This window comes from Sorex fumeus, unplaced genomic scaffold, assembly GCF_029834395.1.
Source record: "Sorex fumeus unplaced genomic scaffold, SorFum_2.1 ptg000006l, whole genome shotgun sequence".
Classification (NCBI taxonomy): domain Eukaryota; kingdom Metazoa; phylum Chordata; class Mammalia; order Eulipotyphla; family Soricidae; genus Sorex; species Sorex fumeus.
In genome coordinates this window covers 27,453,054-27,465,969 of record NW_026606063.1, presented here as the reverse complement: position 1 = coordinate 27,465,969, position 12,916 = coordinate 27,453,054, and positions in this window count along the sequence as shown.

Sequence of the window (12,916 nt, the reverse complement as noted above, 5' to 3'; positions counted from 1 at the left end):
CGTGCTAGGACCACTCCTAGTGATACTCAGCAAATGAAGCCAGATAATTTGATACTAGGACCTAACCCTACTAAAGCCCTTGTAGGGGCTGTCAGGGTCTCTCTCACCAGTCAATGCATTGCCAGGGCTTGAACCTAATCCAGTGCTTACAGAGCATGCATCTATCTCCCTGTCAAGCAGTTGGGGGGGAGGGTAGGAGAATAACATATATCTAAATAACTTTGAATGTGAAAGAACTGAGGCAGCACAAGTGAAAGTCATGAGAACTTGGAGTCCTTTGGACATACATAGCTAATATTTATGGAGTGATTTTGTATGCAAAAAATGGCTATTGTAAGTTTTTTTTTGCAAATATTACAAGTGCTTAATGTCACCATGAAGTGGATACATTATGACCAACATTTCCATTTATTAGATAAGGAAATGGGAGCACAGAGAAGTGATTATGCACAAGGCCACCCAGTGAGCAAGGCCCAAAGCCTGAATATCCTCCTGAACTCTCCCGCGCCCCCCCCAACCCCCCACCCCTGCAGTGCATATTCTGGGCACCAAAGCCCACTGGAGTAGCAACTGTTTCAGATCTTATTTGTTCTGTAAGGACTCCAGGAATGTGAGTGTCAATCCTCCAGGAATTTCAGCTTAGAAAATAGGAAATGTGTTACACGTTCCCATGCAAACTGTTAGGGAAAACTCAAGGGAATGGAGCATACACGACAGTGACAGGTCTGAGAAGTTATTGCTTTATTTGTTTGATTTTTTTTTCTAAATTACTTGGTGAGAAGAAGCTTCTGGAGCGAGAAGGAGCTGGCTGAGCTTGAAGCCAAAAGAGCCTCCATCCCAGCCCTGCTCTTTCTTTATTTGCAGCATGACCTCGACCTTGAACTCCATTACTGTCTCTCTGCACTTCTGTTTCCTGAGGTGGCAAAATAATCCTACTTCCAGTGGTTAGGAAGCGATCACAGGAAAATTCTGGTTATATCATGTGTTCACAAATACTGCTCTTTATTCCTTCTTTTCCCTCTGCGGGTGGCTCTCCTGTTGCAAGGAGTCTTAGTGCCTTGTGAGATGTTAGTGAAGGCTTGTCTCTGGAATCCTGATTGTAATTAGTGAAGTTAATGGACTGCAGAATGGTTCTATTCCACATGCATTTTTGAATGAATGAAATGAATCCTTTCCTTGGAACTTACCCTTATAAACTGCTTCATTATTTTATTTGCCTAAACCTGAGGATCTTCTACGAGGCAAGATTTTTTTCCAACAGTTGAGAGGAATTTTTCACTGCCAATTCCCATATGACCATTATCAATATTTCTGCTTAGGGGGTGAAGAGATGTGCCATTATCCACTCCACCTGCAGGTGCTGCATGAGATTTGGGGAGAGTCAGCACAAGAGAGGTAACGGCTGACATATGCCCAGGTCTAGGTGGGGTCAGGTCCCTAGAGTCTAGTCTTCCTCAAACTGGCAGCAGAAGGGTGATTCTTACCATCAACAAACCTCTCTATCTATGCGCCTGGGTATACGCCTTTCTGGAATCTCCCACTCCCCACCGTGATCCTGTGATGCTCAGGGATCACATGAGATGCTGAGGATATGAGAACCTATGAGAACCAGGGTTAGTCACATGACAGTAAGCACCTTACTCCCACACTATGTCTCTCACCCTGCCATGACTTGCATTTTATAAGGAAAGAAAATGCTTATATTTGCTGAATAAAACTTTGCTGTTAGAATTTCAGGCATTCTAGGGGTTGGGAATATGGTCCAGCTGTATAGTACTTGCCTTGTATATGTGAGGCCCCAGGTTCCATTCCACAGAATGCAGAAAGAGGAAGGAAGGAAGGAAGGAAGGAAGGAAGGAAGGAAGGAAGGAAGGAAGGAAGGAAGGAAGGGAGGGAGGGAGGGAGGGAGGGAGGGAGGGAGGGAGGGAGGGAGGAGGAGGGAGAGAGGAGGAGGGAGGGAGGAGGGAAGGAGAGAAGGGAGAAGAGAGAATTTCAGGTATTTTGAGCAAGATTTTGTTCAGTCTCTGATGGAAGAGCTCCCACATCCACCATTTCTCCAGTTCTGTTTTGGTTTGGTTTTGGGGCCACAGCCAGCAGTGCTCAGGAGTTACTCCTGGCTCTGAACTCAGGAATTTTTCCTGGAGGTGACCGGGGACCATATGAGGTGCTGGAGATTGAATCCCAGTCAGCTGCTGGCAAAGCAAGTGTGCTACCCTCTGTACCATCTCTCCAGCCAGTATTTATTGTATGCCAGAGAATAGAATTTTTTGTTTGTTTTTTGGGACATACCAAGAGTTGCTCAGGGATTACTCCTAATGGGACTTAGAGGACCATGTGGGTTCTAGGAGTTAAACCTTGGTCAGTCGTGTGTAAGGCAAGCTACTTACCCGCTATACTATCTCCACAACCCAGAATAGTTTTGTAATGCTTGACTGTTTTATAAAAATTTTTATTCATTATTTTATTTTATTGGTATTTGGGACATCTGAAGGTGTTTAGGGTTTGCTTTTGGCTCTGTGCTCAAGAAACACTCCTGGTAGTCAGGACCCTGATGCCTGGCTATTTTTGCAATAATGATGATGATGATAATCTTAAAAAATGTAATGGTGGGACAGAAAGTGTATATAGTGGTAAGACACTTGCCTTGCACACAGCTGATTGGGGTTTGATACACAGTGTCACATATGATCCTCCAAAGCGAGGATTAAGCCCCAAGCACAGCGGATGTGTTCCCCCCCCCCCCACAACACACAAGTGTTGGTACTTATTAGGGTGGTAGGTGGGTGGGAATTAAACATTTAGGACTGAAGAGAAAGAACAGCAGGTAAGGGACTTGTCTTGCATGCAACTGACCCTGATTCAAACCCTGGCATTTTATGTGGTCCTCCTGAGCCCCACCAGGGCTAGGTGTAAGTCCTCAGTACTGCCAGATGTGCCCCCCCAAACAAAAAAAACCCACAAAACAAAATTAAACAATATGGGGCAACCACATGGCACCCAAACACCCAAGGAGATTTATTCTCCAAATTAAATAATAAATGTACAAAGGAGTGTTAAAAGAACCTAAGAGCCTTTGCCTAAGAGGCTGCGACTGTAAGCTTCTATGGACCTCCTTCTCTTGATGTGTGTGTGTGTGTGTGTGTGTGAGAGAGAGAGAGAGAGAGAGAGAGAGAGAGAGAGTGCTCACACATGTGTTCTCTTTTAAACATAAATATGATTTTCCTTCCAGAAACTACATTTTTTTCTTTGCTCAGTGATGGTTAGTTTTATGTGTCAGTTTGAACTAAGCAAAAAGGAATCAAACATTATTTTGGATGCTTCTGTGAAGGGAAAGATTAACGTTTAAATTAAAATGTGTGGATTTGGGGGAATAGGAGACAGCACAAAGGACTGAAGGCATACTTTGTACATAAAAGTCTTGAATTTAATATTGGCACCCCTTGTCTCCCGAAAATTTCCAGGAACAACTTGTCCAAGCATTTCTGGGTATACTCCCCTCCACAAAAAATTCTGTGCTTCATATATCTTCATTGCGGCACTGTTTATAATAGCCAAAATCTGGAAAAAAAAAACTTGAATGCCCAAGAACAGATTACTGGTTAAAGAAACTTTGGTACATCTACACAATGGAATACTATGCAGCTGTTAGAAAAGATGAAGTCATGAAATTTGCATATAAATGGATCAACATGGAAAGTATCGTGTTAAGTGAAATGAGTCAGAAAGAGAGAGAGAGAGAGAGAGAGAGAGAGAGAGAGAGAGAGAGAGAGACATTGAAAGATTGCATTCATCTGTGGAAGTAACAGAATGGAAGACTAACACCCAAGAATAGTAGAGATAAGCACCAGGAGGTTTGCCCCACAGCTTGGAAGCCAGCCTCAAATGCTGGGGGGAAAGGCAGTTCAGATAGAGAAGAGAACACCAAGCAAAGGATATTTGGAGGACCAGCTTGGGTTGGGAGATGCATGCCGAATGTAGGCGATAGATGGAACATAGTGGCCACTCAATGCCTCTAGTGCAAACTACAACACTCAAAGGAAAGAGAGAGCAAAAGAAATGCCCTGCCACAGGGGCGGGGTGGGGTGGAGGGGGCATAGTGGGGGGGTGGGAGGGATATCGGGATCATTGGTGGTGGAGAATGGGCACTGGTAGAGAGATGGGTACTCGATCATTGTATCCACTGAAATGCAAGAACAAAAGTTTGTAGGGCTGTACCCCATGGTGATTCACTAAAAAAAATTTTTTTTTAAATATTCTGTGCTTTGGGGCCAGAGCGATAGTACAGTGGGTAGGGTGTTTGCCTTGCCCGCAGCCAGCTCGGGTTCAATCCCCGGCAACCCATATGATCCTCCAGACCCGCCAGGAGTAATTCCTAAGTGCAGAGCCAGGAGTAACCCCTGAGCATCGCTGGGTGTGACCCAAAAAGAAAAAAAAATTCTGTGCTTTAGTAAGTACAGAACATGAGTGGATCCCATTTCATCAGTTGAAAGGCTGAATGAACAAATAATGGTCTTCTCCCATCACTCGCTGAGCAAAAAATTCCTCAGCACCTTGAGCCCAGAGCCAGGAGTAAGCCCTGAGCACTGCAAGGTGTGGCCCCAAAACAACAAAAAAGAAAATCGCATGATTCTTGACATCTTTTCAAGAATTAAATCCAAAAGTTATGTTATCATAAAGTTGAGTGAAATTTGAGAATTTCTGAGTAGTAGGTGAGAATCTTTTTATCGAATCCATGTAAGTCTAAGTCTATATTGACCCAGTGATCTATGAGCTATTGAACTAATAAAACAAATGAATAAATTATATGTCCCTCATCAACTCTATACACATAGTTGTAAATGTCATATGATAGAAACTAGAGGACTTGTTAGTGTACCGAATATTTTGTCACTAGACACTCACATACCACATGGTAGATATGTTGAGTTTCAGTGCTTTCCATGGTCACTAAGTACACGCTCTGAAGTTGTTGTTTTTTCCCATGATTCCTTGTGGACCCATATGAACTAAGCATTAGATAATATGTCTATTTGGGACCTTTGCCATCTTTCATTCTGCTACCTCATAAAAGGTTGGTACTCTAAGGGTGACTTGAAGTCATTAACTCGTACCTTTTTCCAGCTTGTTTTATGGTAATATTCTCTAAAGAAAACTAGTAGACTTATAATGTATTTACTTGTTCATTTGGGTTTTCTTTTCGTTTTCACATTTTATTATTTAAATCTCCATGAGAGACAAAGCTACGAAGTTGTTCATGATTGAGTTTCCATTATATAATGTTCAATGTCATATGTCACACCAATGTCCCCTGTCTCTCAGTCTGCGTCTATGACAAATACTTTTATTTCTAAAAGGAAAAAAAGAAAAGTGCTTCTTTCTTTGGGGGCCACATCCGTGGTGCTCAGGGATTACTCCTGGCTCTGCATTTAGGAATTACTGCTGGCAGTACTCAGGGGACCCTATGGAGAGTGGGTCGACCATGTGGAAGGCAGACGCCCTATCCACTGTACTATCGCTCCGACATATCTAATGTATTTAATCCTAGGTAGTTCCATGCTCTAAAAGCCATACATATCATCTCTTTCTATGCTTGTTTTTTTTGGATATGCTATATTTCTCTACTTTCTCATCTTCACATCTTTCCCTTTCTACTTAATTGCTTATTTTTTTAACTTCTCAAGTTCCAATAGGCAAGGCATAACTTTATTCTTTCTCTCTTTTAAGCTATTTTACCCATTGAAAGGACTTACTGAGTGTCAAAACCTTAATTGGCCCTTTACTCCGAAAGATCTTAATTGTTCTGAAATTTTAATAGTGGATATAGAGGAAATACCTTTGATTAAGATTTCTGTCACAGGGTTGAGTTTTAATTGGCCTTGGTCCCTCAAAGCTCTTCTTAGATGTATGCTTTACCAATTAGTGTTTTTTTTTTAAATAAAGTGCTTGCTGCTTCTAAAAAAAAAAAAAGAAAAAAAAATTCCTCAGCAGATGGTCTTTGTACTCATCTGCAACATTAGTTCTCCCTTAGTTAAGAAACCTCCTAAGATCTTCAGATTCTTCAGATTCAAATGTTCTCCTGAATCTCCAGGAGGTTTACCAGCTGCAGCCATCCACCGAGAACTTTATAATTAATCCTTATAATATCTGTCTCTGTCTCTGTCTCTGTCTCTCTGTCTTTCTCTGTCTTTCTCTGTCTCTCTGTCTCTGTCTCTCTGTCTCTGTCTCTCTGTCTCTGTCTCTCTGTCTCTGTCTCTGTCTCTCTTGTCTCTCTCTCTCTCTCTCTCTCTCTCTCTCTCTCTCTCTCTCCCCTCTCTCCTCTCCTTCTGTCCATGATGTTTCTTTGGAGAACCCTGACTAATATATTCCATACTTTCTTATTTCACCAAACATGTTATCTTTAATACCTTTAGGAGTATGCCATGACACACCAGCCTCTCCTCTCTCCCTTACAAGGTGCTAAGCATCCTGAGGGTATGAGTTTTCTTTTTGATGTTTTGTTCCTAGTGCATGTCCAGCAAAAGTTCGGTATGATTATCCCCACTGAACAGTTGAAGAAATGGAAGTTTCTGGAGTCTACTTTTTCTGTCCAGATTGGCATCTGTTCCAATTTAATGCAGATCTGTTTGACTTCAATCTTCTACAATGAACAGGGCATCCTGCTTTGGAATATGAAAGTTTCAGTGTTTGCCTGCCTGGGAATATGTCTTTATTTTAGGCTGATGGTGGCGGGGAGTGGGAGTGGGTGTGGGGGGTTAAGGCGATATCTGGCATGGAATCTTTTGCTGATTTTATTTCCAAGTGAAGGCTCTGTTTTATGCACATGCTCGAGGTATCTGCAGGAACAGGTTACCTCTCTCCAGTCCTGTTTGTTCCATGTCATGAGTTACAGTCCATCCCTCCTTCCTCTCCCATCTCCTCCCTTAGACTGTGACTTTCCTGGGAGCAAGGTTCCATCTGGTGATTGTGGCCCTGGAAGGCATTCAGTGAAGACTTGTTCAGAGTGAATCAGGCTTTTCCCCTACCAGCAATTGTTTGTGTCACAGGCAGACTCTGTGCCCAATATATGAAGTCACCAGAAGGGTTGTAAAATCACAAAGAAAAAATACAAAGCTGGTCTCTATATAGCATGTTCCATAAACATGGCGTTGTGTTTGCTCTGATGAATACTCTTGAACCTTGAAGCTGGCATGGAAGCTTTCTGAACAGTGAAATAAAGTGCCCTAGTGACATACATGATGACCTTTTAGTACCTGTATTACAAACCATAATGCCCAAAAAGAAAGAGAGAGCTAAAGAGAGAGAAGGAAGAAAAGTGCCTGCCATAGAGGCAGACTGGATGGGTAGGGATAAGGTGGCAAGAGGGAAATGGGGACAGTGGTGGTGCAAAATGTACACTGGTGAAGGGATGGGTATTGGAACATTGTATGACTCAAACCTAACCATGAACAATCTTTTAACTGTGTGTCTCAGGGTGATTTAATAAAAAAAATTTTTTTTGAAAGTGTCCTAAAGTTTCTGGCAGAGGAACACATACAATACAGTAAATCCTCTGTTTACCTTGTCAACTTCTTGGAAACTGTGTCTCTAAGTGAAGTGTCTTGTAACTTCAACAGATTCTCAAGCAACATCACTCACTGTCCTATAACTTGGTAGTGCTCTAAGGACAGAACTGTCCAGAGGTGCCTGGACAGAACTTGGGGCTGACCACATGCAAAGTTTGTGCTCCCACCCTTTGAGCAACCCTCTGGCCCTAGCCATTGCTTTTCAGCATAGTTTCAGCATAGGCTGGGGTTTGTTTTAGTCAGATCAACATTATAAGAAAAAGACAACGAACAGTTCAAAGGAGAGGTAGTATCCTCTAACTCGGACTCAATTTTCTATTAGTTCATTCAGCAAAATCTTTGGGGCTACCCCATGGTCTTAGGGGCTGGAGTTAAAAAAAAGAAAGGAAGAAAGGAAGGAAGGAAGAAAAGAAGGAAGGAAGGAAGGAAGGAAGGAAGGAAGGAAGGAAGGAAGGAAGGAAGGAGTGAAGGGGGGAAGAAAGGGAAAGAAAGAGAGAAAGAGAAAAAGGAAGGAAGGAAGGAAGGAGTGAAGGGGGGAAGAAAGGAAGGAAGAAAGAAAGAAAGAAAGAAAGAAAGAAGAAAGAAAGAAAGAAAGAAAGAAAGAAAGAAAGAAAGAAAGAAAGAAAGAAAGAAAGGCTAAGACACAGTCTGTGATTACCAGGAGCTCGTTGGAGAGCACAGGGGTGGGACAGAAGACCCAAAACTTTGTTTTCAGTTCTTAGAGCCTCAGTTACCTGGTTTCAAGGCCAAAAGTAATTGTTCAGGAGGTAGAGATGAAATTTCTGCAAGGAATCCAGTTGAATTCATGCCACCTTCTCACCTGATGATTCTGAGTAGAAATGTTGGGGCTTTGTGGCCAGTCCAGTCCTGTCCTGTGGACTCACCTGGGGCCCAACCTACTCCTATGCCACATAATCTGTTGCCAGGTGGTGACAACAAACTGACAAAAATCTCATGAGAAAGCTCTCAAGGCTGGTCACATTTAGTGGAAGGGCATATGTTTCAGGAAGGGGCTGGGTATACAATAAGGAGCCACGATCATCACTTTAAAAAAACTATTCTCTCTCCATTTGGGGGTGTTAAAGAATCAGCTCTAGAATATTGATCTCTATCATGTGTCTATACTCATCCAAACCTATATTTTCTTTTTAAAAGAATTTTATTTTAAAATTGAATAACTGAGATACTCAGTTACAAAGATGTTAATGATTGGGTTTCAGTCATACACCTGTCCCTACACCAGTGTACATTTCCCACCATCAATGTCCCCCGTTTCTCTCCTGCCACTGTGTGCCCCCAAACCCTACCTGCCTGTGTGGTGGACACCTCTCTCTCTCTCTCTCTCTCTCTCTCTCTCTCTCTCTCTCTTTCTCTCTCTCTCTCTCTCCTTTCTGTTTTGGGCTTTATGGTTTGCAAAGCAGATACTGAAACATTATCAAGTATGTCCTTTTATCTCCTTTCAGCACTCAGTTCCTGTCCAGAGTGATCATTTCCAACATCATTGTCATAATGGTCCCTTCTCTGTACTAACTGCCCCCCCCACTCTCCCCCACTTGTGACAAGCTTCCAATCCTCCTCTCCCTCATTTCTATTGTCCTTGGGTATTAGTCTCATACTATGCCTTTTATATTCCACAAATGAGTGCTTAGATTTTTCTTTTTAACATCCAGAAGTGTTGAGATGTTCAGTTTTGGAACATCAAGCAATGAATCTTCAACCATCTCCCCAATCATGACTCATTTGCAGACAATTCTGGACAGTTGGCTGGATGAATGAACACAGGGCAATTAGAGAACAATGCACACAGGCTCTGATTGTGTGGGGCTCCCAGTAAGTGTGAAGGGAGTTGAGAGAAAGCACACAAGTGTGTGGGCTGGAAAGACTGCAGAAGGCTGCAGGCCTCAGACTTTCTCCCAAGAAGAAGGGATCGTGAAAGGCAATGAGGAGAACCAACAGGATGGGGGGGATCTACATTTCTCTCCTTTCCACCCCCCGCCTCCAGTGGGAGTTGACTGAAAGGCAGGAGGGTCTCAGCTGAACTAGAGTCAGCTTCAGACAGGGTTGAGCCCCAAGGAGGATGGTATAGAGAGCATATTGGAATACAGACCTTCTCTCCCCCAGGAGAACTTGGCATCTATGACCTAGGTTCAAGGGAAATCACCTCTGCTTCTTTACCTCTTCCTGCACTAACAGACACATGGACAGTATGACGGGTGTAGCCACTCCAGGGACACTGGTTACCTTGTCTGCCCAGCCACTTCAGCAGCCTTATACTGTCACAAATATAAACTGGGGGTTGAGGTGGGCCTGGGGATAGGACAAGGAGCAGGGTGCTTGCCTTGCATGCAGTGGATCCTGGTTCAAATCCTTGAACCGCATGTAGTTCCTGAGCACTGCCACGGATCACTCCTGAACACAGAGCCAGAAGTTAACCCCAAGTACTACCTTGTGTGGCCCCAAAGAAAAAACAAAACAAAATAAAACAAACAAACAAAAAAAACAACCCCAAACCCTCAAAAATCCGCCCTTCACCAGCATCTAACTGCCGCTCATGGGAGAACAGGTGACCTGGATTTCTCCTATGGTTCCTGCTCATTAGATACAGGATCTGAGCAGATGCCATGACTATGCTGGACTATGCTGGGCCTCACTTTCCTGACTCATGAAGTAGGGGTGATGGTAATGATAGCACCAACTTCATAAGATAGTGATGAGGAGTTGATGCCTTAATAAGGACAGAGTGCTGACCCATGTGTTACCAAAATAGAATCAACTCAAAAGTCTTAAGATGACTTCACCAGGTCCAGTGGAGATCTCCCCCAGCTCCTCTCCTCTCTTACCTCTCAGCCTCCTCTTCTGGTGCTTTGAAAATAGATGGCCATTACATCTTCTTTTGGAGGGAGAAAGGTTTGGGCCGTACCCAACAGTTCCCAGTGGCTATTCCTGGCTCTGTGCTCAGGATTGACCCCTGGAGGTGCTCAGGGGATCACAAATGGTGTCAGGGATAGGACCAGAGTCAGCTGAAGTGGCCACATGCAAGGCACATGCCTCTCGCTCCTGTACTAGCTCTCTGGTCCATAAGGCCATTACTTCCTGTAACCTGAAGTTCTCTGTTGAGGTAGGCTTATGAAGTAGACTGGCCCTGGGCAGAAAGTGCCCTTAGAACCAGTCAGAATCACATGGCAGCCTTCACCCAGAGAGGTCCCCGTGAGTGCTGACACAGGACCCCAGGCTTCAGTCCCTGCTTCTCTGACTCCTTTATCTCTAGGCCCAGGGCCCCTACATGCACCCCAATATCACTGAACACCAAGGCACGTCACTGTCTTCCAGCAAGAATGCTTCATAATTCCTGCTTCTTCAAGCTACCCTCTCTAGAGGCATAAACCTGGTTGGGGTGTTAAGTCAAGGCTGAGTTAGGTACTATTCCTCACTCTGGTGTGGGGTTGGTGGAGAAGGTACGGAACATACTCCTTTCGAAGAGGAAGCTGGTTTCTGTCTTCTACTAAGACTTAAAAAGTGGGGAGTTCCTCAAAGGAAGGGACTTCATGTTCTGGGCAACCCAAATTAACCATGTCCTCTGCAATCATACTTGGGCAACTGGTCAGCATGGTGAAGAAAAGCAAAAGTCATGAGCAGCACATGAAAGTTAAGGCTGGCAAAGCCTTTACCCAGATCTCATCTTTCTCCTGAAAAGTGGGGGGCTCTGCCCTTGTGTACTTCCTCCCTGGAAGGCTGGTCCTCACTTCACGGGTCTGCCCCCAGACCTACAAAGATCTCTCTTGTGGAAGATGCTGACCCACCTCTGGGTTGCGTCATCCTCTTTAGAAATGAATGACTTCATTTATGGATGTCTCGTAATGCTCCCCCAGGAGGGAGACAGAAATCTTATTCATTGAATGGTTAACAAACATTTATTGAGTGTCTGCTCAACCTCTGGGAGGTCACAGGGACAAAGACAGGCTCTGTGCCTGAGAGGTCATCCTGGTGCCAGGTGTGTGGAGGGGTGAGGTGATCTGCCTTCAGTCGGCCTTCATCCTGAGGGTGTTCAGGCCTGCCTGGAGACAGTTCAACGGGAGAGGACATGCTTGGCATGTGGGAGACTTGGGTTTGATTCTGACACCTCAGGCCCCCTCCAAGTAACCTAGCTGAAAGTAGTTCCTGAGTGCTGTGGACATGACCCCAAAACAAAAAAACAAAGCAAATAAAAAAGATTCAGATGGTTTTAGTCCTTGAGTGGAGAAGCATGCTCCAGAGAGAAGGGGGTGGATAGAAGCAAGCAAGGAGGCCTGAGGAACCATGCTGTATGTGGTGGGACAGAACTGGGGGACAGGACGGGTGTGTGACCCGGGCAAGGGTATATGGGGTAAAGTCACAAATGAGTATTATAGGCCTTGATGCTTTTCTGAGGAATTGCAAGCATGAGGTATCCTCACTCTTCATTTTGTGAAATAAACCCAATGCGGCATTGACTTTTTTCATTATTCCTAAGTGTCAAGTTCAGTGGCTTTAAGTACGCTCACACCGTTGTTCATCCAGCCATCTCCAGAGCTTCCTGATCTTCCCCCAACACATGCTCTGTGTCCATCAAACAATATATCTCCACTCCTGGGCCCAGTTCAGTACCCGCCTTTTCTGCTTTCTCTTCCTGTCGTTTACACTGTTTTTCACATGAGACTTGAGAAGAATTTTCTCTTCTTCTTTCACCCCACGTCATCCCTTCCCTCTCTTGATGTGGTTGCAATGATCCAACGTTGCACACAGCCTAGTGGTGCTCAAACATTTTCTTTGGGGGCTCTCTGGCATTGTAGAGCCTGCACCTACCTGGCTTTGATGCAGCTAGAACTCACTCAGGTGCTGGAGGATCACAGACAGTAGAGCTGATAGGAGCACACTTGGTGTATATGGGTGGCACAGGGAATCAAACTCATGGCCTCATACTTGTAAGGCAAGTGTTTCAGTCAGAGCCATTCTACTCTGCCAGTGAGATTTTCCAGAAGGATTCCTCTGTTTACTACATATGAAGTAGACTGGAAGACTTGAGGTAGTAATCAGTGGTAGAACATTCCAGAAAAGCAGACAAGATTGAATCAAGGCAATGGTGACAGTGATGGATGGGAAGAAAAGGGAGAGTGATAGCACTGAGGGTAGGACGTTTACCTTGCACACGGCCGACCCGGGTTGATTCCCAGCATCCCATATGGTCCCCTGAGCACAGCCAGGGGTGATTCCTGAGTGCAGAGCCAGGAGTAACGCCTGTGCATTGCTGGGTGTGACCCAAAAAAACAAAAAAAAAAGAAAGAAAAGGGGGAGTTGAATATTTAATAGATGTTTAATCAGATGTAGGCACTGAAAGC